Source organism: Felis catus, chromosome B1 (genome assembly GCF_018350175.1).
Source record: "Felis catus isolate Fca126 chromosome B1, F.catus_Fca126_mat1.0, whole genome shotgun sequence".
Taxonomy (NCBI): domain Eukaryota; kingdom Metazoa; phylum Chordata; class Mammalia; order Carnivora; family Felidae; genus Felis; species Felis catus.
In genome coordinates, this window is record NC_058371.1 from 140,599,615 (window position 1) to 140,613,861 (window position 14,247).

General features: G+C 36.2%; 1 long non-coding RNA gene across 1 annotated transcript; it reads left to right on the top strand.

The window, feature by feature from the left end:
- Positions 1 to 355: 355 nt before the first annotated feature.
- On the top strand, positions 356 to 1,747 carry LOC111560047. Its single transcript, XR_002741515.2, has 2 exons — positions 356 to 622; positions 917 to 1,747. It is a non-coding gene; the product is annotated as an uncharacterized LOC111560047 (long non-coding RNA).
- Positions 1,748 to 14,247: the final 12,500 nt, after the last annotated feature.

The following is a 14,247-nucleotide window of genomic DNA, read 5'->3' on the forward strand; positions in this document are numbered from 1 at the left end:
CAATACAATCAACAATACAATACAATACAACAATCAACTCACAAGCCAATACAAGCCAGCTCCAGCACAACACTATTTATTAAGGGCCTAACTGCATGTTTTGCAGAGCTGGGCACACAATGAATAAGCAGAAACATCAACAGCTCTGTTTCTAAAATGATGCCATCAATATGTATGTTGTGGTAGACAGTGTTGCCAATATCTACCCCTATGTTCTCCCATTTCTCCCTCCTAAAAGAACTTGATTTTGCATGTTGTCTGTTCCTTCTCCTACTCTAAAGGGAGCATTCTGATGCATCTACATGGAGAAGAGCTCAGCCTTTGCCTGATGCTATTATTAGTCAAAAGACAGGCATGTGACTTACACTGGCCTAAACAGACTAAAGAGAAGAATATAGATTCCATCCTTTGAGAAGCACATTTCGAATGTTCTATTGTTTGTGAACAGAGAAGCATGGAACAGAGAAGAATGGAACAGAGAAGCTTCAATGGCTAAAGCAAGCCATCTTGGAATCAGGAGTGACCAGATACAGGATGAAGCTGAGGCTGAGGGAGGCAAAGACAAACAAGACAGTAGGAGTCCATAACACCTCTGAGCCACTCGTATACTACATCATCTCATGTGAGATTATCAATGCCATCATTTTCTAAGCAGGTGCAATTGGAGCTTTCTTTTAAGCTTGGAGGACAAAAGCATCTCAACTGATACTGCCTTTAACTTAGAGATGATACAATAAACTATATGATGTACCTAGTTATGAGCTCAAGCCAGGCTTACACCTATCTGTATATCAGTCCTTAAAGCTTGCTATAAATTTACATTTTCTGGTTTGAGTGCCAAAGTGTCTTGTTAGGAGAATATTAAATGAGGTAGAGGTGGATGAAAAACAGTATTCTCTTCCTTCTCACAACCAAGGAGAGGCACCGAGAGAAGAATGAATGTGAAAATACCTTTAAAGGAGGAAAACAATTGTAAGGAATGGTGAGAAGCTACTTTTTTCCCAAGGAATACTGCCTGTGAAGACAAGCAATTGGAACTGGATGGAGTGAGTTACCACAAGCACATCAAAACTAACAAGTACAGAAATGAGGGATAAAAGGAGTTATACACACTGACTCTTACCTAATTTAAAACCAACACTACATAGAAAATAAACAGCTGGATCTTGTTTGGAAAGATAAGCAGATAAATGCCCCCGTCTTCCATATGATATCTTAGCATGTAAGCTATAAAATATTCAACTATGTTGAAAACATTCAACTAAATCAGAGTTTAACTATGACTTTTCATTTTATGAAGCTGTGGTACATAAAATAAAACCATATAAAAATCTAATCCCAAACCTTGCTTTCCTTATCATGATATGCATACAATGAAACTTCAAATATTAATTTTAGGAAAAAAGGGCTTTTGCAAATCTGAATTTATAAATAATTTCAAAATGGAAGTCAGATCAAATTACAGCCCCAAATCACCAGATTAGCATGGATCATTAGTATCCAAAAGAAAGCTAAATCTACCACAAATCACATCTACCAATCACTTTTACCATCTACGTCTCTGACCCATAGCCAGCCGGTGAATATTTTCAGCACTGAATAACTGAGCTCCAAAGCTCTAACTTCATTCATACTCCTATCTGTCCCACAGATATAGTGGCCCTTTAACAACATGGGTTTGAACTGTGGGTTGACTTGCATGTGTTTTGTTTTGTTTTTTCCAATAAATACAGTACAGATAAATACATTTTCTCTTCCTTATGATTTTCTTAACAATATTTTTTCTTTAGCTTACCTTAAGAATACAGTATATTGGGGCGCCTGGGTGGCTCATCAGTTGAGCGTCAGACTTCGGCTCAGGTCACGATTTCACGGTTCATGGGTTCGAGCCCCGCATCGGGCTCTGTGCTGACAGCTCAGAGCTTGGAGCCTGTTTCGGATCCTGTGCCTCCCTCTCTCGCTGCCCCTTCCCCACTCACACTCTGTCTCTCGCTCTCACAAAACAAATAAAACATTAAAAAATGTTTTAAAAAAAGACTACAGTATAGAATACATATAACATACAAAATATGTGTTAATATACTGCATATGTCAGGGCACCTGGGTGGCTCAGTCGGTTAAGCACCCAACTCTTGATTTCCGCTCAGGTCATCTCGTGGTTTGTGAGTTTGAGTCCCACATCAGGCTCTGCGCTGACAGCATGGAGCCTCTTGGGATTCTCTCTCCCTTTGTCTCTGCTCCTCCCCAGCACACACATGTGTGCTCTCTCTCTCTTTCACTCTCCCAGAAATAAACTTTATTAAAAAAAATAGACTGCATATGTTACCAGCATAGGAAGCAAGGCTTCCAGTCACCATTAGGCTGGTGGTAGTTAAGTTTTTGAAGAGTCAAAAGTTAGACATAAATTTTCAACTGTGTGAGGGGTTAACACCCCTAAACCCTGCATTGTTCAAGGTTCAACTGTACAGCGGTCTGTCTCTCTGTGCTTTTGACAGTTGCTGAAATTAATTTGTTACCTTGATAGCCCCATCCAATACCTCTGTAATTGTGATAATAATTGACCAGTATACTTTTTTAAATTCCCTGGAATCAATGTATAAGGGAGTGTCTAGTTTATGTGTAGAGTACCATATATAGTATAATAAAGACTGAAGGAAATGATATACAATGTGGTCTCTGTTCCAAAAAGCTTACAATTTAATTGTGAAGATAAGGTTAAGATTTCTGGACAAAATCAAACATTACAAGATGCTATATGAATTGTTATATTCAAGAAAGACAGAAATTCCTTATCTACCCAGAATTCTGTCTATAATCTGCTTTACCTCTTGTAATTTAGGAAGCAAGCACAAAAAGCTTTTATCATGTACATTTCAAGGCCTTTATAGGAAGGAAAGCCTTGAGCCTTCACTTGGAGATTATTTCCTATTTTTACAATATCCTAACAAACTAGCCTACATAATTCAAGCGGACAACTGATTTAAAAGTTACAAAATAGACCTTGAGAGAAATAATGGCCCAGAGCAAAAAGAAGAAAAACTTTAATAACAGGGCAATAATCCTACAAATCTCACTGGCCCCTAAGAGCACTATGCTTTACTAATAAAAATTATTGTTCATAATGAGGACCCTGAATCATCAAGAAAGTGTGAAATTAGAATAATCTGCTTAAGATGGCAAGGAGGCATATATAATTAGCTTTGAAAATGTTTCATTCAAAATAGGTACGTTGCAGTGTTTATGAAAGGGGATCTGCTATCCAGAATTTCTTATGCTCCCAGGGTAGAGATTTAGCTGTACATTTTTGTTCTAGAATATTCCAGGAAGACACCTGGCATTGGCAGCCTTTTTAAGCTTAAGAGAATAGCTCTCATGAGTAAAAAGAAAAAAAAAAGTTGACATTTCTTTCCAGAATATTTTCCAAGATGAAGTATTTATAAACTCAAGCCTTGGGGAAGTTTACCAAGTGGTGAAGAGAAGACGGTCAATTCTAGACCCATTGAAATGAAGAGCATTCCAAGGAATTTTACCTTGCTGCTTCTGTTTTTCTGCAAAGTGAGCCATTCAGGCATTGCATCTTCTGAAATTTCCTCGCCTCTTTCAGGGAAGCATATTGGGGCAGAGCTTGCCAGCTGTCTGCTCCCTTTGCCTTCTGCTGCCATTATCCTGAGGTACCGCCCCACCTTCTGGCCCTCCAGCTTGTGGGGGGTGGGGAACAGGGAGGAGAACAGAACTCTTCCTGCCTCTGATATGCGTAACACAATGAAAAGAGCAGAAGGATATATGTCTATACATATATTTGTCTCTCTCTACATATAGACATACATAGACTGATGATGTGAGTGTGTGCATGTATATGCTTGTGAATCCACATGCCCAGTGCCAGAATATCTCTATATGTATATATACACAGTATATATTCCATATGCTCTTTCTTTCTGCAGCACACATATGCAGCTGGGAAAAACTACTGTGAAAAAAAAATTACATACTTACCAAAGACAAATTATCAAGCAGAATTAAGAATATATGGAATTTAGCTATTATAAATTCTTCTCATCTGCTGCTTGTCTTTATTATAACATGCCCCCCCCAAATGCCCATACACCTTAAGAAAATATCTAGCATTTCATATTTCATGAATATAAAAAGACCTCCTTTTTCTAAATCTCATGTTTTATACCACTCAGCCAGCATCACTGAGCTGGCTCTGGACTGACAACTAATGTAGTCAAAAGGCTTAAAGAAGCCCAATCGACACTCAGAGCTTACAAGATGGTTGCGTAGGTGCTGGAATGAGCAAAAAAGCACATAGTGTGAGCAGGTCAACAGATGAGAAGATTGAGTAATAGACAAATGTATGTAATGAATAGTATGTGCATGTCACTACACAAAAGCTCCTGGTACCTATTATGTCACTGAATCCTCAGAATGTCCCTGTGTGCTTGGTACCATTACTCTGTCCATTTTATAGATGAGTAAAGCGGGGCTTAGAGAGGTTCAACAACTGATCCCAGGGGCCAGCATCTGCCCAGATGTGTGTCTCCACAGCCCGTCTTTTTAGCTACCATTTTAGACTGCCTCTTGTTCAGGGTAAATTAGAACACCCCACAGATATAAAAGCATATATTACTCATATAGAAATAGAAAAGCTTATGATACTAGTCTGGGTAGTGCAAGTTAAATTCTCCTTTTAGATTCTTTATATCATCCCTTTATTGTAAGCAGTTAAATGCACTGTCTGACCAATCAAGGTAATCTAAACTGGGTTATTGCAACTTCAGTTAAAATAAATCAGATGTAAAAGTTTAATTTTGAAAATAATTCCAATAATTCCAATGTAAATTTAAAAGAGCATTAAAATAGCAAAAATACCTATTTTTTTTTCCCTACTGATGTATTCACTTTTACTGAAATTTATGGGGACAATAGTGGTTTATGGGCTCAGAAAGACACAATAAGGCAGATTCCTTCCCAGTGCTTATGTTGTTCTCCCAGGGGATTTAGATTGGGTATTCAACAGATGTATCAACCATTTTTGGCTGCTACAATACACCAAATATGCCTTTAGCAGCCTGAAAATGCAGGTGATTAAGCATGCGGAGGCCAAGTGACAAATGGCAGCTATCCTAACCATATCTCCATGAAGACTTCTTGTTTAGGAATTTATAAGAAAGTAATCACTTAGTAAGATCTATCACCCATTTCAAGAGCTTCAATTATTCATCTCACTAACACATTGAGTTCAATTCTCTTCAGTGTCTAAATTGCTTCCTGATATTAATTTAAGGGTTTGGGGAGGGATCCTAACTCATTTAGATCACTTGGTTCTGTTAAGACTTGTACAATATATTTCAGGAAAAGAGTCCATTCAGGCAACATTAAAAAAAAATGTTCAGCCCACAAACTTCTCACCAGCTTGTTCATCTACAAATTTCAGGAAGTAAGGCATATAGCAACTTAGTACATAATTCCTACAATTAAATGAAATACAGCATTGTCAAGAAAAATTTATGCCACCCTGAAAATTATGTTCCAGAAGTGAAGGACAGTTTTGCAGCAGTTATACAGGTATTTTGTTAGGGTTGTTGACAATTTACTAATCCCTAGATTTGGGGGGCCTTTTATTGTTTCTGTTAAAATCCAAATTATTAGTTTTATGCATGATTCCTTCATTTTTTAAAGCTTACAATCTAGAAGGAATTCCGATAGAGAGGTATTGTCCTATATAGTCAAAATACTCTGACATGTGAAATATATATAATTCTATGCAGATGTGATGATTACTCTAGTTATAAAATATTAAGTTTTAGAACCTGTGTATAGTAAATTAGGAACAAAACTGAGTTAAAAAAAAAGTAGTCTAGAATTACTTCCTGGGCTTAACCTCTCTCTCTCTCTCTCTCTCTCTCTCTCTCTCTCTCTCTCTCTTTATGAAGGCAGAGTGACTGTCTATTCAAGAACTAGCTTAGTTTAGAGGCTTTATTTTATATGTAAGCTAAAAACAATAATGAAAATCATATACACCTGTTTCAGTCAAAAATGGAAAACAGCTATACTTGAAATCATAGAATATTTCTTTCACAGAAAATACAATTTTGAAATCTCAACTAATCATACCATTTTATAACTAACATTTATTACTTACCATGTTTTACCCCAGCAGCTAAGTCCTCTGGTAGGTTCTCGATGTATTATCACACTTAATTCTTACAACAATCCTATGTAAGAGCTGATATTATACTATTTTTTTAGATGAGAAAACTGCGGCAGAGATTTTTAAATGCTTTTCTGGGAATATCTTAGTAAGAGACCAAATGAGAATAAGGACCAAAATGTCTAACTGCAAAACTAGAGCCTTTGTTCACTTTGATATCTGCCGCTTCGGTCCGATTCTTACTGGAAGTCAAGTTTCATGAAATTTATTTGTTGAAGATTGAAGGTCAGGAAGTTCTAATATTTCTTTAAATATTTTTAGTTCAACCTTGATCAGAATGCCATGCTTAAAAGCCCTAATTTTACCTTTGTATGGTTGTTTGAAAAAGAATTGTGCTTCAGTGTTAGACATTGACCTATACTGAGGATCATTATTATAAGTATATAAGATCCATAATTGTATTATATAAAGGTTGTTGAAGATATCATTATCCCCACCAAAAGAGAATTTTTTTTTTAAATTAAAAACAATGTTTTTTATCTTTACAAAACAATATTAGTCTTTGTAGAAAAAATAGAAGACAGTATAAAAAATGAAGAAAATTGTTTAAAACACTCATAATCCCCACTACCTAGTGGTCACTAATGATAACTCTTTTGAAGATTTTTTTATTTTTTTAAAGTAATCTCTACACCCAACATGGGGCTTGAACTCAGAACCCTGAGATCAAGAGTTCCATGCTCTACTGACTGAGCTAGCCAGGTACCCCTATTAAGCATAATCTTTAGAGTGTAACTTTCTTGGCCAATTTCCTATGCTAATATATTAAGGAATGTGTTGGATGTATTAATTTGCTCGGGTTGACGTAATAAAATGCCACATACGAGGGGGCTTAAACAATAGAAATTTATTTTCTCACAGTTCTGGAGGCTGGAAGTCTCCAGAGGTTGGTTTTGGTGAGGACAATCTTACTGTCTTGCAGATGACTGCCTTCTTGCTGTGTCCTCACATGGCCTTTCCTCTGTGTGCACATGGTGGGTGAAGGGTGAGGAGGCTGTGCGTGGGGGCACACACATCTCTGGCATCTCTTTCTCTTATAAACACATCAGTCCTATCAGATTAGGGCCCAACCTTATGAACTCATTTAACCTCAACTACCTCCTTAAAGGCCCCCCTCAAATTTAGTCACATTGCAGATTAGGGCTTCAATATATAAACTTTGGGGAGGGAGGGATACAGTTCAGTCCATAACATTATGTGTAGAATAATACATTATTGCTTTGTAGCCCAATTTTTCTCAAACCAGTATATTGTGAACATCTTGCCATACCAAGAAGTACTTATCTATAGTTTCACTGTTATTCTGATAAATGAGATGACCCATAACTTATGAAAATAAAATCTTAATTGTTGAGTCTTGAGAATATTTTAATTTTCCTTGATGGAGCCCTGTGTTGGGCTCCACACTGAGCCGCTGAGCATGGGGCCGGCTCGGGATTCTCTCTCTCTCCCTCATTCCCTGACCCTCCCCTCTTTCTTTCTCTCAAAATAAATATTTAAAAAATAATGACAATAAAGTGAAAATACTTTTTAGTAATATGTATTTCTTCTTTTGAGGATGGCCTGTTCATGTCCTTTATCTCTTTTTCTATTACAGGATTAATCTTTTTGTCATTAATATACTTGAGAACTGTTAACTTTTTGGGTGTCACATCTATTTTATTATTTTCCCAATTTATTTTCTTTTAATTTTACACATATATTCTGGTATTTTAAATATTTAGGTCACAATATCAGAAAAAGCATACTTCTCCAGGACAGTAGTGTGTTTTTGTCTTATGGGCACTGTGCATTATTTAATTAATTTTGTTTCATTCTTTCCTCTGACCACAAATAAGTTTAAAAACAAATTTATAATCTACCCTTAACAACTACAGAAGCTGTGAAGTGTGTGCACTTCTGTAGGATTATACAGTCCTCCAGTATTTTCTTATATTTATTACCATTCATCAAAGTTTCCTTAAATATTTATGATACTATAACAGTGTGTGCATGTGTGTGTGTGTGTGTGTGTGTGTGTGTGTGTGTGTGTGTTGCAAGATGACTCAAATGATCACAAGTTTAGAATACACCTATTTGACTATTTTGAGTCAAATATTCATCATTCGAGCAAATCTAATAAATGAGAGGAAATCAACTTCAGTTGTAAACATTTCCTTTTCTTTTTTGAGACTTGGATATTTTTCCACAGTTTCCAAACTGGTTTAAAGATAATTCTTAAAGTAAAGCTCTAAAACTGTGAGTGCTAAATAACACCATTCAAATAGTTAGAAACTCCAGGAAAAAAATGATAGATACAATTTTAAAAATATTTGTTTAAAATTACTATAGATCAACAAATAAAATTTGTCTTAAAGTACATACATGCAATGATTTCAACATCCCTACCTTCCACACACATGAAAAGTTCACTGAAGTTGAATAGAGATATTCTTAGTTGATTAATAAAAGACTACATTAAATAACACACCATATGATTGGTTCTAAGAAAAACTTAAACAGCTATAGAAACCACTTAGCGTGCAACACTGCAATAAAGATATATGGTGACATATACATAAACTTCTAGAATTCTAAATAAATAATAAATGTTCCTACACATTAATAAGCAGGTTCAATTGTTTACTAGTTCACAGCTTAATCCTGTATGCTTTTTGTTAACACGATGGCCAATAAAATGACTTTTGAAAGATGAAATTTCATTTTACATTCACATAAAGCCAGAAACCTAAAGTCCAGTTCAGGAAAACATTATAGAGCTCAGGGAAGAGTAAACACTGCCTACACATCACAGGATTCACCTGTTTGAAATCTAACGAAACAAAGGTATTAGAAAGGATACCACACACTGACATTATTGCTTTGATTGCCTCACAATAGTGCTCATTGGGAAACATCTCTAAACAATAATCAGTTGAAAGTGGTTTAAATATTTGTCATTTATTCTATGTCTATAAATTTCAGCCTAAATCTAGGAGTGATGTTTTAGAGAACTGAAGGCTAAAATGGAATATTTACATGGAATAGTTGAGGAGGGCAGATGGGGAGGATTTAAAACACAAAAGCCAATGAAAGGAGAAAAAAAAAACCCAAACTAAATAGAATCATCTATAGATTCAATCACATAAAGATTAAAAAGTTCTAAACACTAAAAGCAATAAAAAGTATCAAAATAAAAGTGAAAAAAATACTTTCACATATATAACAGGCAAAAGATTATTTATTACCTGTAATATAGCAAGAGCTCTAACCAGTGTAAAAAATTGGTATCCTAGTAGAAAAAAGCAAAAGACAAAATCTGATGATTCATGGAGAAAGAAAAATAAATATGAGCACAGCAAATGATGATAATTAAAGTAATTGTAAATTAAAACAAGATTCCATATTTTATTTGTCAGTACTCAATATTGTTAAAGAAAGTATTGAAATCAGCAATCTCATTCACTTCTGGTAAATTTGATGCTTCTATAAAGCAATTTTGCTACATGTAAGTGTTTTGCTATATAAACACTGTAAATGTTTAATGGGTCAATAAATTAAAGATGAGCCATGCATTATATTTTAAAACCATTAAAAAATCTTATTTTCAAGATATACCATAAAACTTCCAAAGGATTTCATGGAAAATCTTAAGGAAAAAAAACAGGATATGAAATTCTACGTATGCTCTGAAGCCAATTTGTAAAAAAATAAAACAAAATAAAATATTTTAAGTTACAATTTTTAAAAGATTTTTTTAAATGTTTCTTCATTTTTCAGAGAGAGAGAGAGATAGAGAGAGAGAGAGAGAGAATGAGCAGGGGAGGGGCAGAGAGAGAGGGAGACACAGAATCTGAAACAGGCTCCAGGCTCTGAGCTGTCAGCAAGACAGAGCTCCACGTGGGGCTTGAACTCACAAACCACAAGATAATGACCTGAGCTGAAGTCAGACGTTTTAATGGACTGAGCCACACAGGCACCCCTAAATTTTTGTTAACGTTTATTTATTTTTGAGAGAGGGAGAGGCAGAGAGAAAGGGAGACAGAGAATCCCAAGCAGGTTCCACACTGTCAGTGCAGAACAAAATATGGGGTTTGAACTCAGAAACCACGAGATCATGACCTGAGCCAAAATCAAAAGTTGGATTTTATTTTTTTTTAATTTTTTAAACGTTTATTTATTTTTGAGACAGAGAGAGACAGAGCATGAACGGGGGTCAGAGAGACAGAGGGAGACACAGAATCGGAAACAGGCTCCAGGCTCCAAGCTGTCAGCACAGAGCCCGACGCGGGGCTTGAACTCATGAAACACGAGATCATGACCTGAGCCAAAGTCGGACGCTTAACCGACCGAGCCACCCAGGTGCCCCAAAAGTTGGATTTTAAACAACTGAGTCGGCCAGGCAACCCCCCCCACCAAAAAAGTTATAAATTTAATATAAAATTGTATACACATACATGCAAATATATTTATTATACATAGCTTATTATACGTCTATTTTCATGAATTTTTGATTTGGGACTTTGACTTCCTGAAAGCAACCAAGTACAGTGGAAAACAACTTTGTCATGAACTAATAAGAAAATGGAAGCACCCGCACCAATGAAAAACAAGGATTTCACAGTGAGTTGCATGGATAAAAGGTTTGCAAAAGATCAAGAGTCTGACTGGAAGAACAAGAGGAATCAATGACAAGAAACTCAATTCAAGAAAAAACCATTTTTATACTTTTTTGAGTTGCTTCCGGTGATAGGGTCTCTAATTATGAATTTCATGCACTTTCTCACATGAAACTTTTCATTTCTCCTGTGGCTCCTATATAGAGAACAACTTCCCTAAATATTCTCCTAATGTCTACTCTACTAAATAACTCCTACTTATCATTTAGGTCTTTAATGTTACTTCCTTCTGGAAGCCAAAAATCTGACTGGAACAAGTCAAGTCCCCAGTTTATACAATATCTTCACACTTTTATACAGTCTTATTGTTCTTATCACAAATGTAATTAAATAATTAAATGGATGATTAGTTGCTTAATGCCTTCTTCCTTTTTGCCCAGAACATAAGTTCTATGGAAGCAGGGACCAACTCCATTCTGTTCACTACTGTGTCCTTAAGGCCCAGCAAATACAGTAATAGGTAGCATATTACTGTATTCCAGGTACCCTTCTAAGCTCTTTAGGTATAGTAACTTGGTTAATCATCACAGCAATCCTATAAGGAAGATACTAAAATGATCCTCATGGCCAAGGTCATACAACTATAGTGAGTGATGAGACCAGGATTCAAACTCAGGCAGCCTGGCATCTTAAACCACAACCCAAGGCTCCTTGTTATAGGTACCCCCATGAATATTTGAATGACTATTTGGAGAAATGAATGAGGAAATACATTAGCAATAAAATGTGTATTTGCTTTGAATTAAGCACCAGCAGGGACATGTCTTGTAACAGCTGTAGCTCATCATTTCATGGTCACCTGATCATAATAGATGCATAGGACTCCAATCCTATAATGGAAATACCAAGAACAAAGCTCCATAGACACCCTCATTAGAAATTCAATTATAATGATTTCTTTAGAATAATAGACTATTTGAGCCTTTCGATTTCAACGACAGGAATCTGAAATTAAAATATTTGGAGTAAAGGCGTAAACAGTTTTATGATACATATATGCAACCACTCTAATTACAACAACTGACCAACCACAAAGCTGTCCCTTTTTTTTACATGCTCTTATTTCCTGTTGAAATCAGCTTTGAAAGGGGGTCTGTAATTGCAAACAAGTTGTGCAGAATAAACAAGCCATTATTGTAATGAGGATGATTCTTGCCGAGGATTATTTTTAAAAGCCAAATTATAGACTCCCAGTCTAAATTGTATCTGGTTTTTTATCACTTGCTTTCAAATTTGGTACTTATTTGCATTTTGCCTGACCTGCTAGTTAGAGCACAAGTTCACAGAGCCCCTTCTGAAGCTATAATGAGCTTAGGTAATAACCACCATATAATTGTGTTCAACTGCATACAAGTGTTTACTTTTTACTACTGTGCGTCTGCCTCCAAGATTTTTGAGATGTAATTATGCATTGCAAAATTTGCATGTTGCCAACCTTGCTTGGACTATTTTTGCTATGTTTCACATTTAAACTGCTTAAGTGCATAAGTGGAGGTATAAAACAGCCAGGTTTTCCAGACTAGAAAATTACTGTTGCTTAAATGGCAGAATTTCTGCTCTGTGGTTTCCTATTTCCATGCCTTGCCTCAGCTACATATCTTTTTAACCATCTGTTTCTTTCTGGCGACCAGTGACAGGGAGGCAAGCAACTGTATCTGCATTACTATGTAGTTTGACATCTGGTATCTAAATCCAACCATAGTTTTTATTTGTGAATTGTTTAAATATAAGATCATATTAGTTACACTTGCAGATCCCTCTGCATTAACATCTTCAACTCTGCTTATGTTAGAATTGCATGTCATTTCCCATAAAGAGCACGTATGTTTTCCTGCAGGTTGCACAGAATTTGAGTATGTGAATGTGAAATTTTTTAAGTAGCAAAAATATATTACACATGAATTAAAATTGTAAATTTCAGATATGATAGAGGGACGTTCAACAGACATTACAATGTGCACATGCTTTTAAGTATTCCCAAGACTGCTCTTAAATGGATCCCCAAACTCTGTTGAAATAATAGTCATGACCATCTATGTGTCTTGCTGGACAAAAATACTACTGATGAAGGATCATTTGATAAACTATGCTATTCTTCCTAGAAGGGGAGGACTCTGCACTTTCTTGTTTTCCCCTTGGAGAGTGTGCCTTTGGGAAATGGCTAACTAGGGTTCGGGTGTAGCAGGAAGCCCCAGAGCTTAGTAGAAACCAAAACAATGAGGACAATAAACAATGGCTGTGGTCCCAGTAGTACCACTCATGACATAGTTTACAAATAATAGTCATAATCTTCTCATAGCCCTTTAACTCTTCTTACTGGCTATTGACTTCCCTGCTTATTTGAGATCACTTGACAATTCAAGTGAGCCTAGAGCAATTTAGCTGGAAATAATAATTCTGCACTAAAAATACCCTCAGAAAAAGAGGCATGATTTTGGTAGTATTGTCCAGGGCACAAGAAAAGAGACAGCGAAACAATCTCCACCCCCTTAAAGATGGCACAGACTCTACCTGGATCAAAGGGAGCCCCTTAAAACTAGGCCATTTCCATTTCTTGCTCCTCTGCTCTCTTACTCTCTTAAAGAGGTATACCATAATCTTGTGGTTATCATCACAGAAAGCAGATATGATATTTGTTTAACAAACCACCTGAGAAGTATTACTTTGCAGGCTCTATGGAAAAATTATTTAAAGAGCAAAACCAAAGTAAACCAGAGGCAAACATACCAGCTTTTTCAGCTGAAACTCTAAATTCCCATTAAATTCGCTTAAAAGTATTGAAATTACCATGCATAATCCTTCCTATCCACCCACCTACACCCTTTATCAGCCTACAGGAATTATATTTATCTTTTATGACTCAGCTCAAATGTCACTTCATCTGTGAAGTCTTCCTTGACTTGCCCAGAGTTAGGCGCTTTGATACAGCTTTCTTTTGTACTCTGAGATCATACTGAATTAGACCTACACTATACTGCACATTCCTCTATTCTTTAGACCAGTGTATTTAGATCGTTTGCTTACACAACAGTACAAGTCAACTATGGCCATAACAAGGCAGTATAAGAAACTCAGTAATACCAGTGGCATAGAACAAGCAGCATTTAGTTTTACTCCCAGGTCTGTGGGTCAAGTCGGTACTCTGTTCTGCATGTTTCATGTGTTGTTCAAGCTAAGTGGCAAAAGACAAGGAGAAGCTCTTCTTAAAGAAATAGAATGACAAAGGCATACAAGCAGAATTATGGGCCGCCTTGTAAGCCTTGGATCAAAACCGGGACACTGTCACTTCTGCCCATATATCATTGTCCAAAGCAAATCAGATGACCAAGTCTAAAGTGAAAGGATAAAGGGGCGCCTGGGTGGCTCAGTCTG